General features: G+C 40.2%; 1 protein-coding gene and 1 pseudogene across 3 annotated transcripts in view; one reads left to right on the top strand and one right to left on the bottom strand.

Annotated features, from left to right (window-relative positions):
* Nucleotides 1-14,945, top strand: part of BCAP29 (B cell receptor associated protein 29) — a 120,539-nt gene that overhangs the window by 30,027 nt on the left and 75,567 nt on the right. The window lies entirely within an intron of this gene.
* LOC143679285 (thioredoxin domain-containing protein 5 pseudogene) lies at nt 4,301-5,404 on the bottom strand (annotated as a pseudogene).

Below are 14,945 nucleotides of genomic sequence, written 5' to 3' on the forward strand. Positions count from 1 at the left end.
TTCTGAAGAGGAAATACAGATGGCTAAAAAGCATTTGAAGAGCTGCTCATCTTCATTGGCTGTAAGAGAAATGCAAATTAAGACAACAATGAGATATCACCTCACACCTATAAGAATGGCTGCTATTAAACAAACAGGAAACTATAAATGTTGGAAAGGATGCAGAGAAATTGGAACACTTAATCACTGTTGGTGGGAATGTAAAATGGTTCAGCTGCTGTGGAAATCAGTTTGGCAGTTCCTCAGAAAGCTAAATATTGAGTTGCCCTATGACCCGGCAATACCAATACTCGGTATATACCCAGAAGAGTTGAGGGCAGTGACATGAACAGACATTTGCACACCAATGTTCATAATGACACTATTCACAATTGCCAGGAGATGGGAAAATCCAGGTGCCCATCAACAGACAAGTGGATAAACAAAATGTGATATATACATACGATTGAATATTATGCAGCATTTAGAAAAATGATGTCCTGAATGTATAGCAGTATGGATAAACCTTGAGGACATAATGCTGAGTGAGATAAGTCAGACCCAAAAGGACAGATACTATATGATTCCATTATTATTACTCTGATAAGGCTGCCAGTGTGTTGGAGCACTAGAAAGAAAAATCTGAGTTGAGGGCATGATAGCCCGTGACAAACTCTGGGAACTGTTCTGTAAGCTGCTTGTTGAAGTGTGGTTTGAAAATTGTTGCTTTTTTTTTCTTTTCCTTGTATACATATGTTATATTTTACAACTAAAAAACTGTTAAAAACTATAGGCAGTTGTAGTAATATTAAATTCCTGAAATAAAAAATTTGAAAATACTTAGTAACATAGCTCACTACTCTAGCAAAGGTGATATTTGTAATAACTTTTTACTTGCTGTTTTGAGAATGCACTCAGTTTTGATAGCTAATCTAATGTTATTTGAGGTACTGTTTAATATTTAGAGTTCAAGTAACTCTGATATCTGTCTTTATAGATTTTTTCCTTCCTTCCTTTAATTTTAAATTGGTTTATGAAGCATATTGTACAAACAGGCTTTACGATGATGACTTAGTTTTTTTTTTAATATGCCTACGAATAAGCTGAGATATCTATTTAAGATGGTTAAGAAAAAAAAATGAGGGAGAAGGGTGTGCAAGAGTAATTCAGTGGTAGAATTTTCACCTGCCGTGCAGGAGACCCAGATTCGATTCACAGCCCATGCACTTCCCCCAAAAAACAAAGCAACCAGACAAACAAAACTTCAGCAAATGGTGTTGCAATAATGGGACACATGGAAAAAGAATGAAATATGACCCCTGCCATACAGCATATGAAAAAATTTTTTGGAGGAGATTAAGAAATTCTCAATTAAGCAATAGCTGAGGGAATTTGTTATCACTGAAATGGCCCTACAAGGAATGCCAAAGAGAGTTCCGCATGTTGAAAGAAAAACACAGAAAACAATATATTGAAGCCACATGAAGAACTAACGATTTACAGTGAGGGTAATGACATGGGTAAATATAAATGTCAGTACTGTTGTATTTGTTTTGTACTATTAAATATAAATGCCAGTATTATTGTATATTTAATTCCAATCTTTATTCCCTACAGGATCTAAATGGCAAATCATGCAACGTAGTGAGAAATCAGTGGTTTTCTGAATTCATAATGTATAAACATGCCCTTTGTGACAAGAGCTATGTAAAGGAGGGGGGATGGAGGATACAGGAACGTACTTTCTGTCTACTGCTGAAAATTAAGTTAGCAAAGAGACAAGCAAGACGATTTAGGGTGTTAAATTAAGCCCCATGTTAACTATAAAGAAAATATCAGAATATGCAAGCTTATGGAGACAGAAACTAAAGTACAGGTTGCCAGAGACAAGGGACAGGAACACTGGGAAGTTAATGCATAATGAGTATATGGTTTCTGGTTGGGGAAATGGGAAAGTTTTTAGTAATGGAAGGTGGTGAGGGTACCACAACATTTTGAATGTGATTAATCCCATTGAATGGTATTCTTAGGAAAGATTGGGGTAGAAAAGTCATCTTGTAAATATGTTCCAACAATTTAAAAAAATAGACAATGACAAATAAATGCAATATATGATCCCAGTCAGGATCAAGGGAGGAGAAAAGACTCAAAGGGACATTACTGAGACATATAAAAAATTGGAATATAGACTTTAAGCTTTAAATATATGTTAAATTTCCTAAAGTTAATTACTGTAATAAAGGGGTTACATAAGTATATATCCTTGTTCTTTTTTTAAAGAATTTATTTTTAAAATATCATAATGTAGACAAATTGTACGGCTTTTATTTTCTTTTACTACAAGGCCTATGATGCAAAGCTGAAGCCATTTGTGAGGATTATGCTTCTCCAAAAAGTTGGATTTTTAACATTTGTGAACTGTACATGATTAGTAAAGATTTCTTTTACAGTAGACACCAGTAGAGATTCTTGTTTTATCTTCTGCCTCAGAGAGTACACATGGTCTTGTTTCTAAGATTCCTACCACTGGTTTTGCTTTGTGTCTATATAGGATGAAGGGTTTTAAGCACAAAGTGGTTATTTTGAGCAGTAACTTCATGAATGAGGAACATACCGGTCTTAAGGGATTTTGATTCCTACAGTTGTTTATTTCCAAGGGGATATTAAAAATATCAATTAAACAGTGTGCTGGTTTGAATCTGTTGTATACCCCAGAAAAGCCCTGTCTTTTTTACTGGGTGGGAGTTATTTTATTATCCATGCAGATGTGGCCCACCCAATTGTGGGTGGTAACTTTTGATTAGATGGTTTCCATGAAGATGTGTCTCCACCCCATTCAAGATGGGGTTCGCTTACTGGAGCCCTTTAAAAGGGAGGCATTTTGGAAAAAGCTTAAGAGCCACCAGAGCCCACACAGCCAGAGATCTTTGGAGATGAAGGAGGAAAATGCCTTCAGGGAAGTTTCATGGAACAAGAAGCCAAGAGAGAAAGCTACCAGTCTTCTCCACGTGCCCTTCCAGCTGAGAGAGAAACTGGAAACTTAATCAGCCTTTCTCAAGTGAAGATAATCTTTTGTTGGTGCCTTAAATTGGACATTTTCATAGCCTAGCTTTAATTAGACATCTAATTACATAATTAGAACTTTAAACTTGCAACTACTAAAATCCCCTTTTTAAAAGCCATTCTGTTCCTGGTGTATTGCATTCCTGCAGCTTTCAAACTAGAACAAATAGTATGGCACGAATTAAGACGCAAATGTGGACAGCTGAAACCCATGCCCATGCACGCTAGCAAGACCCTGTCTAGACTACAGAGACACCATTCATTGTTAGAGACCAACCCAGGTGGTTCAATCTTTGGTTTGAAGTCAAATTAATTCTTACTCTTCAGATACTACAAAGTCATCCTCTCCCTCAAAGGCAGGCAAAATCATGAAGTGTCTAAAATGACTGCTTCTGCATCAAGGAACAGAATCCGGGACAGTTTCCAGATGCAGGACCTCCCTAGATCCCGGGGAAAGTCTTCCCACTCCAGTTAACCCAGATGACAAAGCACAATCAAGAGCTTTCTTATGAGTTAACAGAAGAGTTAGGAAAACCTCGTGGACGCTTCCATGTCTGCATTTTCTATAAAAGATGTCAAATTTTAAAGTTTAATGGACTCTGGCTTTGCATGTGCATAACACACCAGTGACGTCTTTCACTCCATAAGAGACAAACTAAAAGATCTCTTGAACAATAACTGAATTGATAAATCTTGGCACAAAATTAGGACATAAGCATACCTTACTCGGGCATAAGTCTAAAATACCATTGCTTTCATGATGACTAGCCTTTCATGCCCAGAGGCATGAAACAGAAAAGCCAGTGGTAGCTGTGAGGGTATCTTCCAGAGAAGTGGGTTTGTTTTCCAGTGTGCTCCAAGATACTATCAACTGCTCTGGTAGTAAGTCAGTTGTGACTTTCAGAACAGAAGAACATCAATACTACCACAAGCCATTATTCCAGAGCTTATGAGCAATTCATAAATCTTGTCTTTGGTAATAAGGCTTTCATCAAAATTACTGGAAAGCCAGAAATAGCCCAGCAGTTTAATTTTCCTCCTATCCATTTTAGTCTCAAAGAAAATCATTTAAATTTCATCAAGAGAAGGTTATGGGGAACATAATGCCATTGAAAATATTTAGTTTTCAAAGTGACCATGAGTTACACATTTACTCAAAGAAACCTAGAGAATCTGTATCATGTGTTGGTTCAAAAAACACTCACTCAAAGAAGATACAACAAATTTAGTACATTTGACTTTTCTGTGTAACCACTGCTCAAAACTCAGAGACATCAGTGAGATGTGAGCTCTTCCTCCTGGTGGATACAGGAGGCCAGGCAGGAGAGGAGAGCTCCTCTTTTGCCAGAAGCAAAACAAAATAGTATGATTCGAGGTCTCTACTGCCACTTTCTTTACTGACTTTTTTTTCTACTCAGGAAAGCAACAGTGTGGGATAGCCTTATACCAAATAATAGTGCAATTTGGTGATACAGTCTACTTCAGCTATATTGTCCTCCACCAAACCAAGAGTTCCTCCCAAATTGGGGCCAGATTCTTACAATGGCCACATCAGGGAGCATAAAACTTGACAAACGTTATTCCTTCTGCAACGTGTCATCGAAGTTCCTTTCGGTCACTGCCAGTACCATACCCTGGTTGGCACTGAGCTGCCTGGCGACCAGAACTGAGGCCTCCAAAAGCTAGATGGGCTCCGGGGTCTCCTGTTGGTACTCTGCAACTGCATCCCATGTGCCTCTCAGTGCCTCCAAGTCCTCTTTCCCATTGTACTGATCGATCTTTTTACAGTTTCTGAACCAGAGAAGGGTGGGAAAGCCATGCATCTGTTTTCCAGAGCACAGCTCATAGTGCTGCGTGCAATCGGCCTTGGCAATCTTGATGGCTTTGGAATGTTCAAGGCCCAGGGCCAGCTGTTTCCTGATTGGAGTCAGAGCTTTGCATGATAAAGTGGTCACCTTGTGCAATGTCCAGCTGGAAGTTGCTGGCTGAGAACTCATGCAGCCCCTACTGAAGCTCAGGGGCTCTGGGTGGCTCTGCTTCTGGCACTGGCATAGCATTTTCCTTGTTCAGCATCTGCAGCATCCACTTTTCTAGGATCTGAAAGTCCCAAGGACTCTGCTACTTCACAGCTTTTTGGCCAGGCTTGAAAAACTTTTGAGATGGAGTATCCTCAAACTCCCTGGGTGCAGCACACTTCCTTGTCTGCCATGCAGTCCACCTTAGCCATGTAGACTTTGGCATCCTCCATGCTGTTGTATTTGTCCCCAGGTTATTCCACATGGGCTGCATTGCTGGCAATGGCCACATCAGGGCTAGAAGAAATAACAAAGTGCAGGACGCTCTGAATGCTCTGCTCAAACATGTCAGCTTTTTTTTTTTTTTTTTTTTTTTATTAACGGAAAGAAAAAAAAAAAGAAATTAACACAACATTTAGAAATCATACCATTCTACATATGCACTCAGTAATTCTTAACATCATCACATAGATGCATGATCATTGTTTCTTAGTACATTTGCATCGGTTTAGAGGAACTAGCAACACAACAGAAAAAGATATAAAATGTTAATATAAAGAAAAGAAATAAAAGTAGTAATAATAGTAAAAAACAACAACAACAAACAAACCAACAAGCAAACAAAAACAAAAAAAACCCTATAGCTCAGATGCAGCTTCATTCAGTATTTTAACATGATTACTTTACAATTAGGTATTATTGTGCTGTCCATTTTTGAGTTTTTGTATCTAGTCCTGTTGCACAGTCTGTATCCCTTCAGCTTCAATTACCCATTGTCTTACCCTGTTTCTAACTCCTGCTGAACTCTGTTACCAATGACATATTTCAAGTTTATTCTCGAATGTCCGTTCACATCAGTGGGACCATACAGTATTTGTCCTTTAGTTTTTGGCTGGATTCACTCAGCATAATATTCTCTAGGTCCATCCATGTTATTACATGGTTCATAAGTTTATCTTGTCTTAAAGCTGCATAATATTCCATCGTATGTATATACCACAGTTTGTTTAGCCACTCTTCTGTTGATGGACATTTTGGCTGTTTCCATCTCTTTGCAATTGTAAATAACGCTGCTATAAACATTGGTGTGCAAATGTCCGTTTGTGTCTTTGCCCTTAAGTCCTTTGAGTAGATACCTAGCAATGGTATTGCTGGGTCGTATGGCAATTCTATATTCAGCTTTTTGAGGAACCGCCAAACTGCCTTCCACAGTGGTTGCACCCTTTGACATTCCCACCAACAGTGGATAAGTGTGCCTCTTTCTCCGCATCCTCTACAGCACTTGTCATTTTCTGTTTTGTTGATAATGGCCATTCTGGTGGGTGTGAGATGATATCTCATTGTGGTTTTGATTTGCATTTCTCTAATGGCCAGGGACATTGAGCATCTCTTCATGTGCCTCTTGGCCATCCGTATTTCTTCTTCTGAGAGGTGTCTGTTCAAGTCTTTTTCCCATTTTGTAATTGGGTTGGCTGTCTTTTTGTTGTTGAGTTGAACAATCTCTTTATAAATTCTGGATACTAGACCTTTATCTGATATGTCGTTTCCAAATATTGTCTCCCATTGTGTAGGCTGTCTTTCTACTTTCTTGATGAAATTCTTTGATGCACAAAAGTGTTTAATTTTGAGGAGCTCCCATTTATTTATTTCCTTCTTCAGTGTTCTTGCTTTAGGTTTAAGGTCCATAAAACCACCTCCAGTTGTAAGATCCATAAGATATCTCCCTACATTTTCCTCTAACTGTTTTATGGTCTTAGACCTAATGTTTAGATCTTTGATCCATTTTGAGTTAACTTTTGTATAGGGTGTGAGAGATGGGTCTTCTTTCATTCTTTTGCATATGGATATCCAGTTCTCTAGGCACCATTTATTGAAGAGACTGTTCTGTTCCAGGTGAGTTGGCTTGACTGCCTTATCAAAGATCAAATGTCCATAGATGAGAGGGTCTATATCTGAGCACTCTATTCGATTCCATTGGTCGATATATCTATCTTTATGCCAATACCATGCTGTTTTGACCACTGTGGCTTCATAATATGCCTTAAAGTCAGGCAGCGCGAGACCTCCAGCTTCGTTTTTTTTCCTCAAGATGTTTTTAGCAATTCGGGGCACCCTGCCCTTCCAGATAAATTTGCTTATTGGTTTTTCTATTTCTGAAAAATAAGTTGTTGGGATTTTGATTGGTATTGCATTGAATCTGTAAATCAATTTAGGTAGGATTGACATCTTGACTATATTTAGTCTTCCAATCCATGAACACGGTATGCCCTTCCATCTATTTAGGTCTTCTGTGATTTCTTTTAACAGTTTTTTGTAGTTTTCTTTATATAGGTTTTTTGTCTCTTTGATTAAATTTATTCCTAGGTATTTTATTCTTTTAGTTGCGATTGTAAATGGGATTCGTTTCTTGATTTATGCCTCAGCTTGTTCATTACTAGTGTATAGAAAAGCTACAGATTTTTGAATGTTGATCTTGTAGCCTGCTACTTTGCTGTACTCATTTATTAGCTCTAGTAATTTTGCTGTGGATTTTTCTGGGTTTTCTACATATAGTATCATATCGTCTGCAAACAATGATAGTTTTACTTCTTCCTTTCCTATTTTGATGCCTTGTATTTCTTTTTCTTGTCTAATTGCTCTGGCTAGAACTTCCAACACAATGTTGAATAATAGTGGTGATAGTGGACATCCTTGTCTTGTTCCTGATCTTAGGGGGAAAGTTTTCAATTTTTCCCCATTGAGGATGATATTAGCTGTGGGTTTTTCATATATTCCCTCTATCATTTTAAGGAAGTTCCCTTGTATTCCTATCTTTTGAAGTGTTTTCAGCAGGAAAGGATGTTGAATCTTGTCAAATGCCTTCTCTGCATCAATTGAGATGATCATGTGATTTTTCTGCTTTGATTTGTTGATATGGTGTATTACATTAATTGATTTTCTTATGTTGAACCATCCTTGCATACCTGGGATGAATCCTACTTGGTCATGATGTATAATTCTTTTAATGTGTTGTTGGATACGATTTGCTAGAATTTTATTGAGAATTTTTGCATCTGTATTCATTAGAGAGATTGGTCTGTAGTTTTCTTTTTTTGTAATATCTTTGCCTGGTTTTGATATGAGGGTGATGTTGGCTTCATAGAATGAATTAGGTAGCTTTCCCTCCACTTCGATTATGTTGAACAGTTTGAGGAGAGTAGGTACTAATTCTTTCTGGAATGTTTGATAGAATTCAGATGTGAAGCCGTCTGGTCCTGGACTTTTCTTTTTAGGGAGCTTTTGAATGACTAATTCAATCTCTTTACTTGTGATTGGTTTGTTGAGGTCGTCTATTTCTTCTTGAGTCAAAGTTGGTTGTTCATGTCTTTCCAGGAACCTGTCCATTTCATCTAAATTGTTGTATTTATTAGCGTAAAGTTGTTCATAGTATCCTGTTATTACCTCCTTTATTTCTGTGAGGTCAGTAGTTATGTCTCCTCTTTCATTTCTAATCTTATTTATTTGCATCCTCTCTCTTCTTCTTTTTGTCAATCTTGCTAAGGGCCCATCAATCTTGTTGATTTTCTCATAGAACCAACTTCTGGTCTTATTGATTTTCTCTATTGTTTTCATGTTTTCAATTTCATTTATTTCTGCTCTAATCTTTGTTATTTCTTTCCTTTTGCTTGCTTTGGGATTAGTTTGCTGTTCTTTCTCCAGTTCTTCCAAGTGGACAGTTAATTCCTGCATTTTTGCCTTTTCTTCTTTTCTGATAAAGGCATTTAGGGCAATAAATTTCCCTCTTAGCACTGCCTTTGCTGCGTCCCATAAGTTTTGATATGTTGTGTCTTCATTTTCATTTGCCTCTAGGTATTTACTAATTTCTCTTGCAATTTCTTCTTTGACCCACTTGTTGTTTAAGAGTGTGTTGTTGAGCCTCCATGTATTTATGAATTTTCTGGCACTCCGCCTATTATTGATTTCCAACTTCATTCCTTTATGATCCGAGAAAGTGTTGTGTATGATTTCAATATTTTTAAATTTGTTAAGACTTGCTTTGTGACCCAGCATATGGTCTATCTTTGAGAATGATCCATGAGCACTTGAGAAAAAGGTGTATCCTGCTGTTGTGGGATGTAATGTCCTATAAATGTCTGTTAAGTCTAGCTCATTTATAGTAATATTCAGGTTCTCTATTTCTTTATTGATCCTCTGTCTAGATGTTCTGTCCATTGATGAGAGTGGTGAATTGAAGTCTCCAACTATTATGGTATGTGTGTCTATTTCCCTTTTCAGTGTTTGCAGTGTATTCCTCACGTATTTTGGGGCATTCTGGTTCGGTGCGTAAATATTTATGATTGTTATGTCTTCTTGCTTAATTGTTCCTTTTAATAGTATATAGTGTCCTTCTTTGTCTCTTTTAACTGTTTTACATTTGAAGTCTAACTTGTTGGATATTAGTATAGCCACTCCTGCTCTTTTCTGGTTGTTATTTGCATGAAATATCTTTTCCCAACCTTTCACTTTCAACCTATATTTATCTTTGGGTCTAAGATGTGTTTCCTGTAGACAGCATATAGAAGGATCCTGTTTTTTAATCCATTCTGCCAGTCTATGTCTTTTATTTGGGCAATTCAGTCCATTGACATTTAGAGTTATTACTGTTTGGATAATATTTTCCTCTACCATTTTGCCTTTTGTATTATATATATCATATCTGACTTTCCTTCTTTCTACACTTTTCTCCATGTCTCTCTCTTCTGTCTTTTCGGTTCTGACTCTAGTGCTTCTTTTAGTATTTCTTGCAGAGCTGGTCTCTTGGTCACAAATTCTCTTAGTGACTTTTGGTCTGAGAATGTTTTAATTTCTCCCTCATTTTTGAAGGACAATTTTGCTGGATATAGGAGTCTTGGCTGGCAGTTTTTCTCTTTTAGTAATTTTAGTAACTGTCTTCTAGCTTCCATGGTTTCTGCTGAGAAATCTACACATAGTCTTATTGGGTTTCCCTTGTATGTGACGGATTGTTTTTCTCTCATTGCTTTCAAGATCCTCTCTTTCTCTTTGACCTCTGACATTCTAACTAGTAAGTGTCTTGGGGAACGCCTATTTGTGTCTAATCTCTTTGGGGTGCGCTGCACTTCTTGGATCTGTAATTTTAGGTCTTTCATAAGAGTTGGGAAATTTTCAGTGATAATTTCTTCCATTAGTTTTTCTCCTCCTTTTCCCTTCTCTTCTCCTTCTGGGATACCCACTACACGTATATTTGTACGGTTCACATTGTCCTTGAGTTCCCTGATACCTTGTTCAAATTTTTCCATTCTTTTCCGGATAGTTTCTGTTTCTTTTTGGAATTCAGTTGTTTCATCCTCCAAATCACTAATTCTATCTTCTGTTTCTTTAAATCTGTCGTTGTAGGTATCCATTGTTTTTTCCATCTTTTCTACTTTATCTTTCACTTCCATAAGTTCTGTGATTTGTTTTTTCAGTTTTTCTATTTCTTCTTTATGTTCAGCCCATGTCTTCTTCATGTCTTCCCTCAATTTATCGATTTCGTTTTTGAAGAGGTTTTCCATTTCTGTTCGTATATTCAGCATTAGTTGTTTCAGCTCCTGTATCTCATTTGAACTATTGGTTTCTTCGTTTGACTGGGCCATATGTTCAATTTTCTGAGCGTGATCCGTTATCTTCTGCTGGCGTCTGGGCATTTAGTCAGATTTCCCTGGGTGTTCGACCCCACAGGTTGAAAGATTTTTCTGTGCAACCTCTGGGTTCTGTTTTTCTTATCCTGCCCAGTAAGTGGTGCTCGTGGCACACGTTTGTCTACGGGTTCCACCAGTTAAAGTTGCAGTGGGTCCTTTAACTCTGGAAAATTCTCGCTGTAGGGGAGGTTCGGCAGCCGAAGCGTCTTGGAAGAATGCCAGCCGGCCTGGGGTTCCAAATGCGGGGAGGGTCGCCGGCCGCCGCAGCACAGGAGAGCGTCCGGCCGAATTAGCTAGTTGGCCCGGGCCACCAAGCGTGGCGGGAGGGCGCCATCTGTCGCAGCCTGGGAGAGTGCACTATTCCCAGCCGACGGGGGAGTCACGTGTTTGGAAGGGTTCCCCCGGTCACTGTTCTCCGCAGTCTGGGGATTTCCGACCCAACTATCTCAGTTGTTCTGGGGGGCCTCGTGTGGTGGGGGCACCAGCCGCCGCGGCCTAAGGGGACCGCCTGTCCAATTCTACCAGCTGGCCTGGGAAGGTGGAAGGGAGGGACTCCGGTCGCTTGCCGTCCCACCCAGGAAAGCCCATGCCCCTTGGTGATCTCACCGGAGCTGGTTCTCCCAGATAGTCAGCCATTCCAGGATGGGGTACGCCGTCCCTTTGATCTCCCTCGTGGCTCCGGGAGCTGCTCTGTATTATCTCCACTCCCCCAGTAGCTGTTCTGGAGGAGGAAAGGTGAGGGCGGCAAGGCTGTAGAGGCTGGTGGTGGAGGAGCCGGTGAAGGCGGGGGAAGAGGGCACCGTGGTGGTTGGAGAGCGGCCGGAGCAGGAGGGAGAGGAGGGGGGAGAAGGAGGGCGGGCGGGTCGGCTGCTGCGGGGCATGGGCGCCGCGCGGCGGACCGGCAGAGAAAGAGAGGGGAGAAGGAGGGCGGGCCGGCGGAGAAAGAGAGGGGAGAAGGAGGGCGGGCGGGTCGGCTGCTGCTGGGCGTGGGCGCCGCGCGGCGGTCCGGCGGAGAAAGAGAGGGGAGAAGGAGGGCGGGCGGGTCGGCTGCTGCAGGGCGTGGGCGCCGCGCGGCGGGCCGGCGGAGAAAGAGAGGGGAGAAGGAGGGCGGGCGGGTCGGCTGCTGCGGGGCGTGGGCGCCGCGCGGCGGGCCGGCAGAGAAAGAGAGGGGAGAAGGAGGGCGGGCGGCTCGGCTGCTGCGGGGCGTGGGCGCCGCGCGGCGGGCCGGCCCATGTCAGCTTTTTACATGTGCTTGGTGTACTGGTCCTGCCTGGTGCCTGTCAGTGAGGGAGGGGTCTTGTCTGCCTTCCCTGGCTCTTGGGCATGGGCCCTGCAGTGCTGGGCCCATCACCCACCCAATATCCTTGTTCTTAGGGGATGTGCATGGCAGTATTAAGGTTTAGGAAGCGTGGTGTATACAGCTTACTCTCAGGTGTTCATAAAATAGATAAGCAGATACATAGTCAGATGGATAGCTAGGATGATATGGCAAATATGGCTAAATGTTAAAGTTGATGGATTTGGATATCTCAAATATTGGATTATGTTGGAGATTTCTGTATAGGGTTTGTACTATTTTTGTATCTATCCTGTAATTTTAAGTTTTTTGAAATAAAAGTTAAAAATAAAACATATTATTTGACATGAGAAGAAATGGAAAATGTGACCCCTAGTCAAGAAAAAATGGCAGTTACTATAAACAGATCCTAAGATAACAAAAATACTGATGTTAGAAGAAGAATTTAAAGCAATCATTATAGATAAGTTCAGAGACAAAGGAAGATGACTGTCTTAACGAGTGAACAGATGGGGAATCTCAACAGAGATAGAAACTACAAAAAAGATTCAAATATGCAAAATTTATATTTTGGGTGGTGCATTACCTAATTTAACTTGTATAGTCACTTTAGTTGAACACTATAAGTATATGAAATCTTGAATAGGGCATGAGATCTTGTTGGTTTGTCCAGGTTAGTGTAATGCCTTGATATATTCCAGAGTAATTGAGGCAATAAATAAGTATTTGAAAAGTCCCTTGGGGGCCTGGGGAGAAAGGAGGAAATATTCAACTTCCCCATTTGGAGAATTTCTTATATTCTCGGAAGCAGTGGGGACAACCAAATCAATAGGCTGAACACTTGATCTTGGTGTTTGCCCCCATAAAACTGTTCCTGCAAAGGATAGACTAAGCCTACTTATAATTACGCCTAAGAGTCACCCCTGGAGAACCTCTTTTGTTGCTCAGATGTAGCCTCTCTCTCTAAGCCAACTCAGCAGGTGAATTCACTGCCCTCCCCACAATGTGGGACATGACTCCCAGGTGTATAAATCTCCCTGGCAATGGGACAGAACTCCCAGGATGAGCTGGAACCCAGCATCATGGGATTGAGAAAGCCTTCTTGACCAAAAGGGGAAGAGAGAAATGAGACAAAATAAAGTGTCAGCGGCTGAGAGATTTCAAACAGAATTGAGTGGTTGTTCTAGAGGTTACTCTTATGCATTATATAGATATCCTTTTTTGGTTTATGGTGTATTGGAGTGACTGCAGGGAAGTATCTGAAACTGTTGGGCTGTATTCCAATAGCCTTGATTCTTGAAATGACTGTGTAACCATGTAGCTTTTACAATGTGACCATGTGATTCTCAGAACATTGTGTCTGATGCTTTTTCCAGGGTATGGACAGAGGAGTAAAAAAATATAGATAAAAAATAAATAAGTAATGGGAAGGATAAATTGTAAAATAAATTGGGTAGATTGAAATACTAGTGGTCAATGAGATGGAGGGTTAAGGGGTATATGATGTATGAGTTTTTTCTGTTTTCTTTTTCTGGAGTGTTACAAATGTTCTAAAAATGATCATGGTGATGAATACACAACTGCGTGATGATGTTGTGAGCCACTGATTGTACACCATGTATGCACTGTATGTTTGTGAAGATTTGTCAATAAAAATATTTTTTTTAAAAGTCCAAACAGAAATTCTATTTATAGTTTGGAGTTTCATAATATATGTAAATGTAAAATATATGGCAACACTACTATAAGGGATTTGGAATAAATGCAATTATACTGTTGCAAGGTTATTAGTTTTTGTATGAAGTGTATAATTAATGTAGGCCATGATAAGTTAGAGATACATATTATAATCTGTAGAACAACCACTAAAAAAAAATGCAAATAAGTAAAACTAAGAAAATCAACCACTTAAGAAAAAGTTCAAAAAGGTAGAACTAAGAAACATAGAAGACTTAAAAAGCAATAATAAAAATTATCAAATTAACCCAAGAAGGCATAAAAGGGTGAACAGATGATCAAAAAAGATGGGGCAAATAGCAAGAGGTTAGACCTAAACCCAATCATATCAATAACTTAAAAATATTTACTTATAATTATATTAAATTAGACTAAATGTTTCAACTAAAAGGATTGTCAGACTGGATTAAAAGGTGAGTCTCCATTATTTTCTATATATTAGAGTTATACTTTAAAGGCACAGAGAGGTTGAGAGTAAAGAGTGGCAAAAAAGATATATAAAGTAAGCAGTAAGCATAAGCAAGCTAGTGTGGCTTATGTTAATATCATACAAAGTAAACTTAAGAATGAAAGAGTATTACCAGCACTAAAGAGAGACATAATGAAACAATCACTGCTTCAAGAAGACATAATACTCCTTAATATACATGTACACTAATAACAGAACTTCAAAATATGATTAACAAAGCTTTTTTAAAAAGTAAAAGAAGAGGGTGGGGCCAAGATGGCGGCTTAGTAAGGTACGTGAGTCTTAGTTCCTCCTCTAAAGCAACTACTAGGTGAACTGAAACAGTGCAGAACAGCTCCCGGGGCCACGGCAGGGAATGGACACACAGCGTACCCCAGTCTGGACTGGCTAGTCTGACTGCGAGACTCGGCCATGGTGAGATCCCTGAGCGGCGCGCGATTTCCCGAGCAGCAGCAGCTGTGGCGGCCAGAGCTCCTCCCTCCCTCCTTCCCGGGCCGGCTGAGAGTCTCGGAGAGGCAAGTTTCCCAAGCCAAGGCGGCCGGCACCCCTCTTTTGCGGGCGGCTTCCTGGTCCGGCTACGAGTCTTGGATCAGAGGGCTACCCAAGCCACGGTGGCCCTCCCCCGCGGGCAGCTTCCTGGTCCAGTGGGGAATTCCACAGGCCGCGGCGGCCGGTGACCGACGCCTCTCCCCCGCGGGCGGCTTCCT

The sequence above is a fragment of the Tamandua tetradactyla genome, chromosome 1 (assembly GCF_023851605.1).
Source record: "Tamandua tetradactyla isolate mTamTet1 chromosome 1, mTamTet1.pri, whole genome shotgun sequence".
NCBI classification, from domain to species: Eukaryota; Metazoa; Chordata; class Mammalia; order Pilosa; family Myrmecophagidae; genus Tamandua; species Tamandua tetradactyla.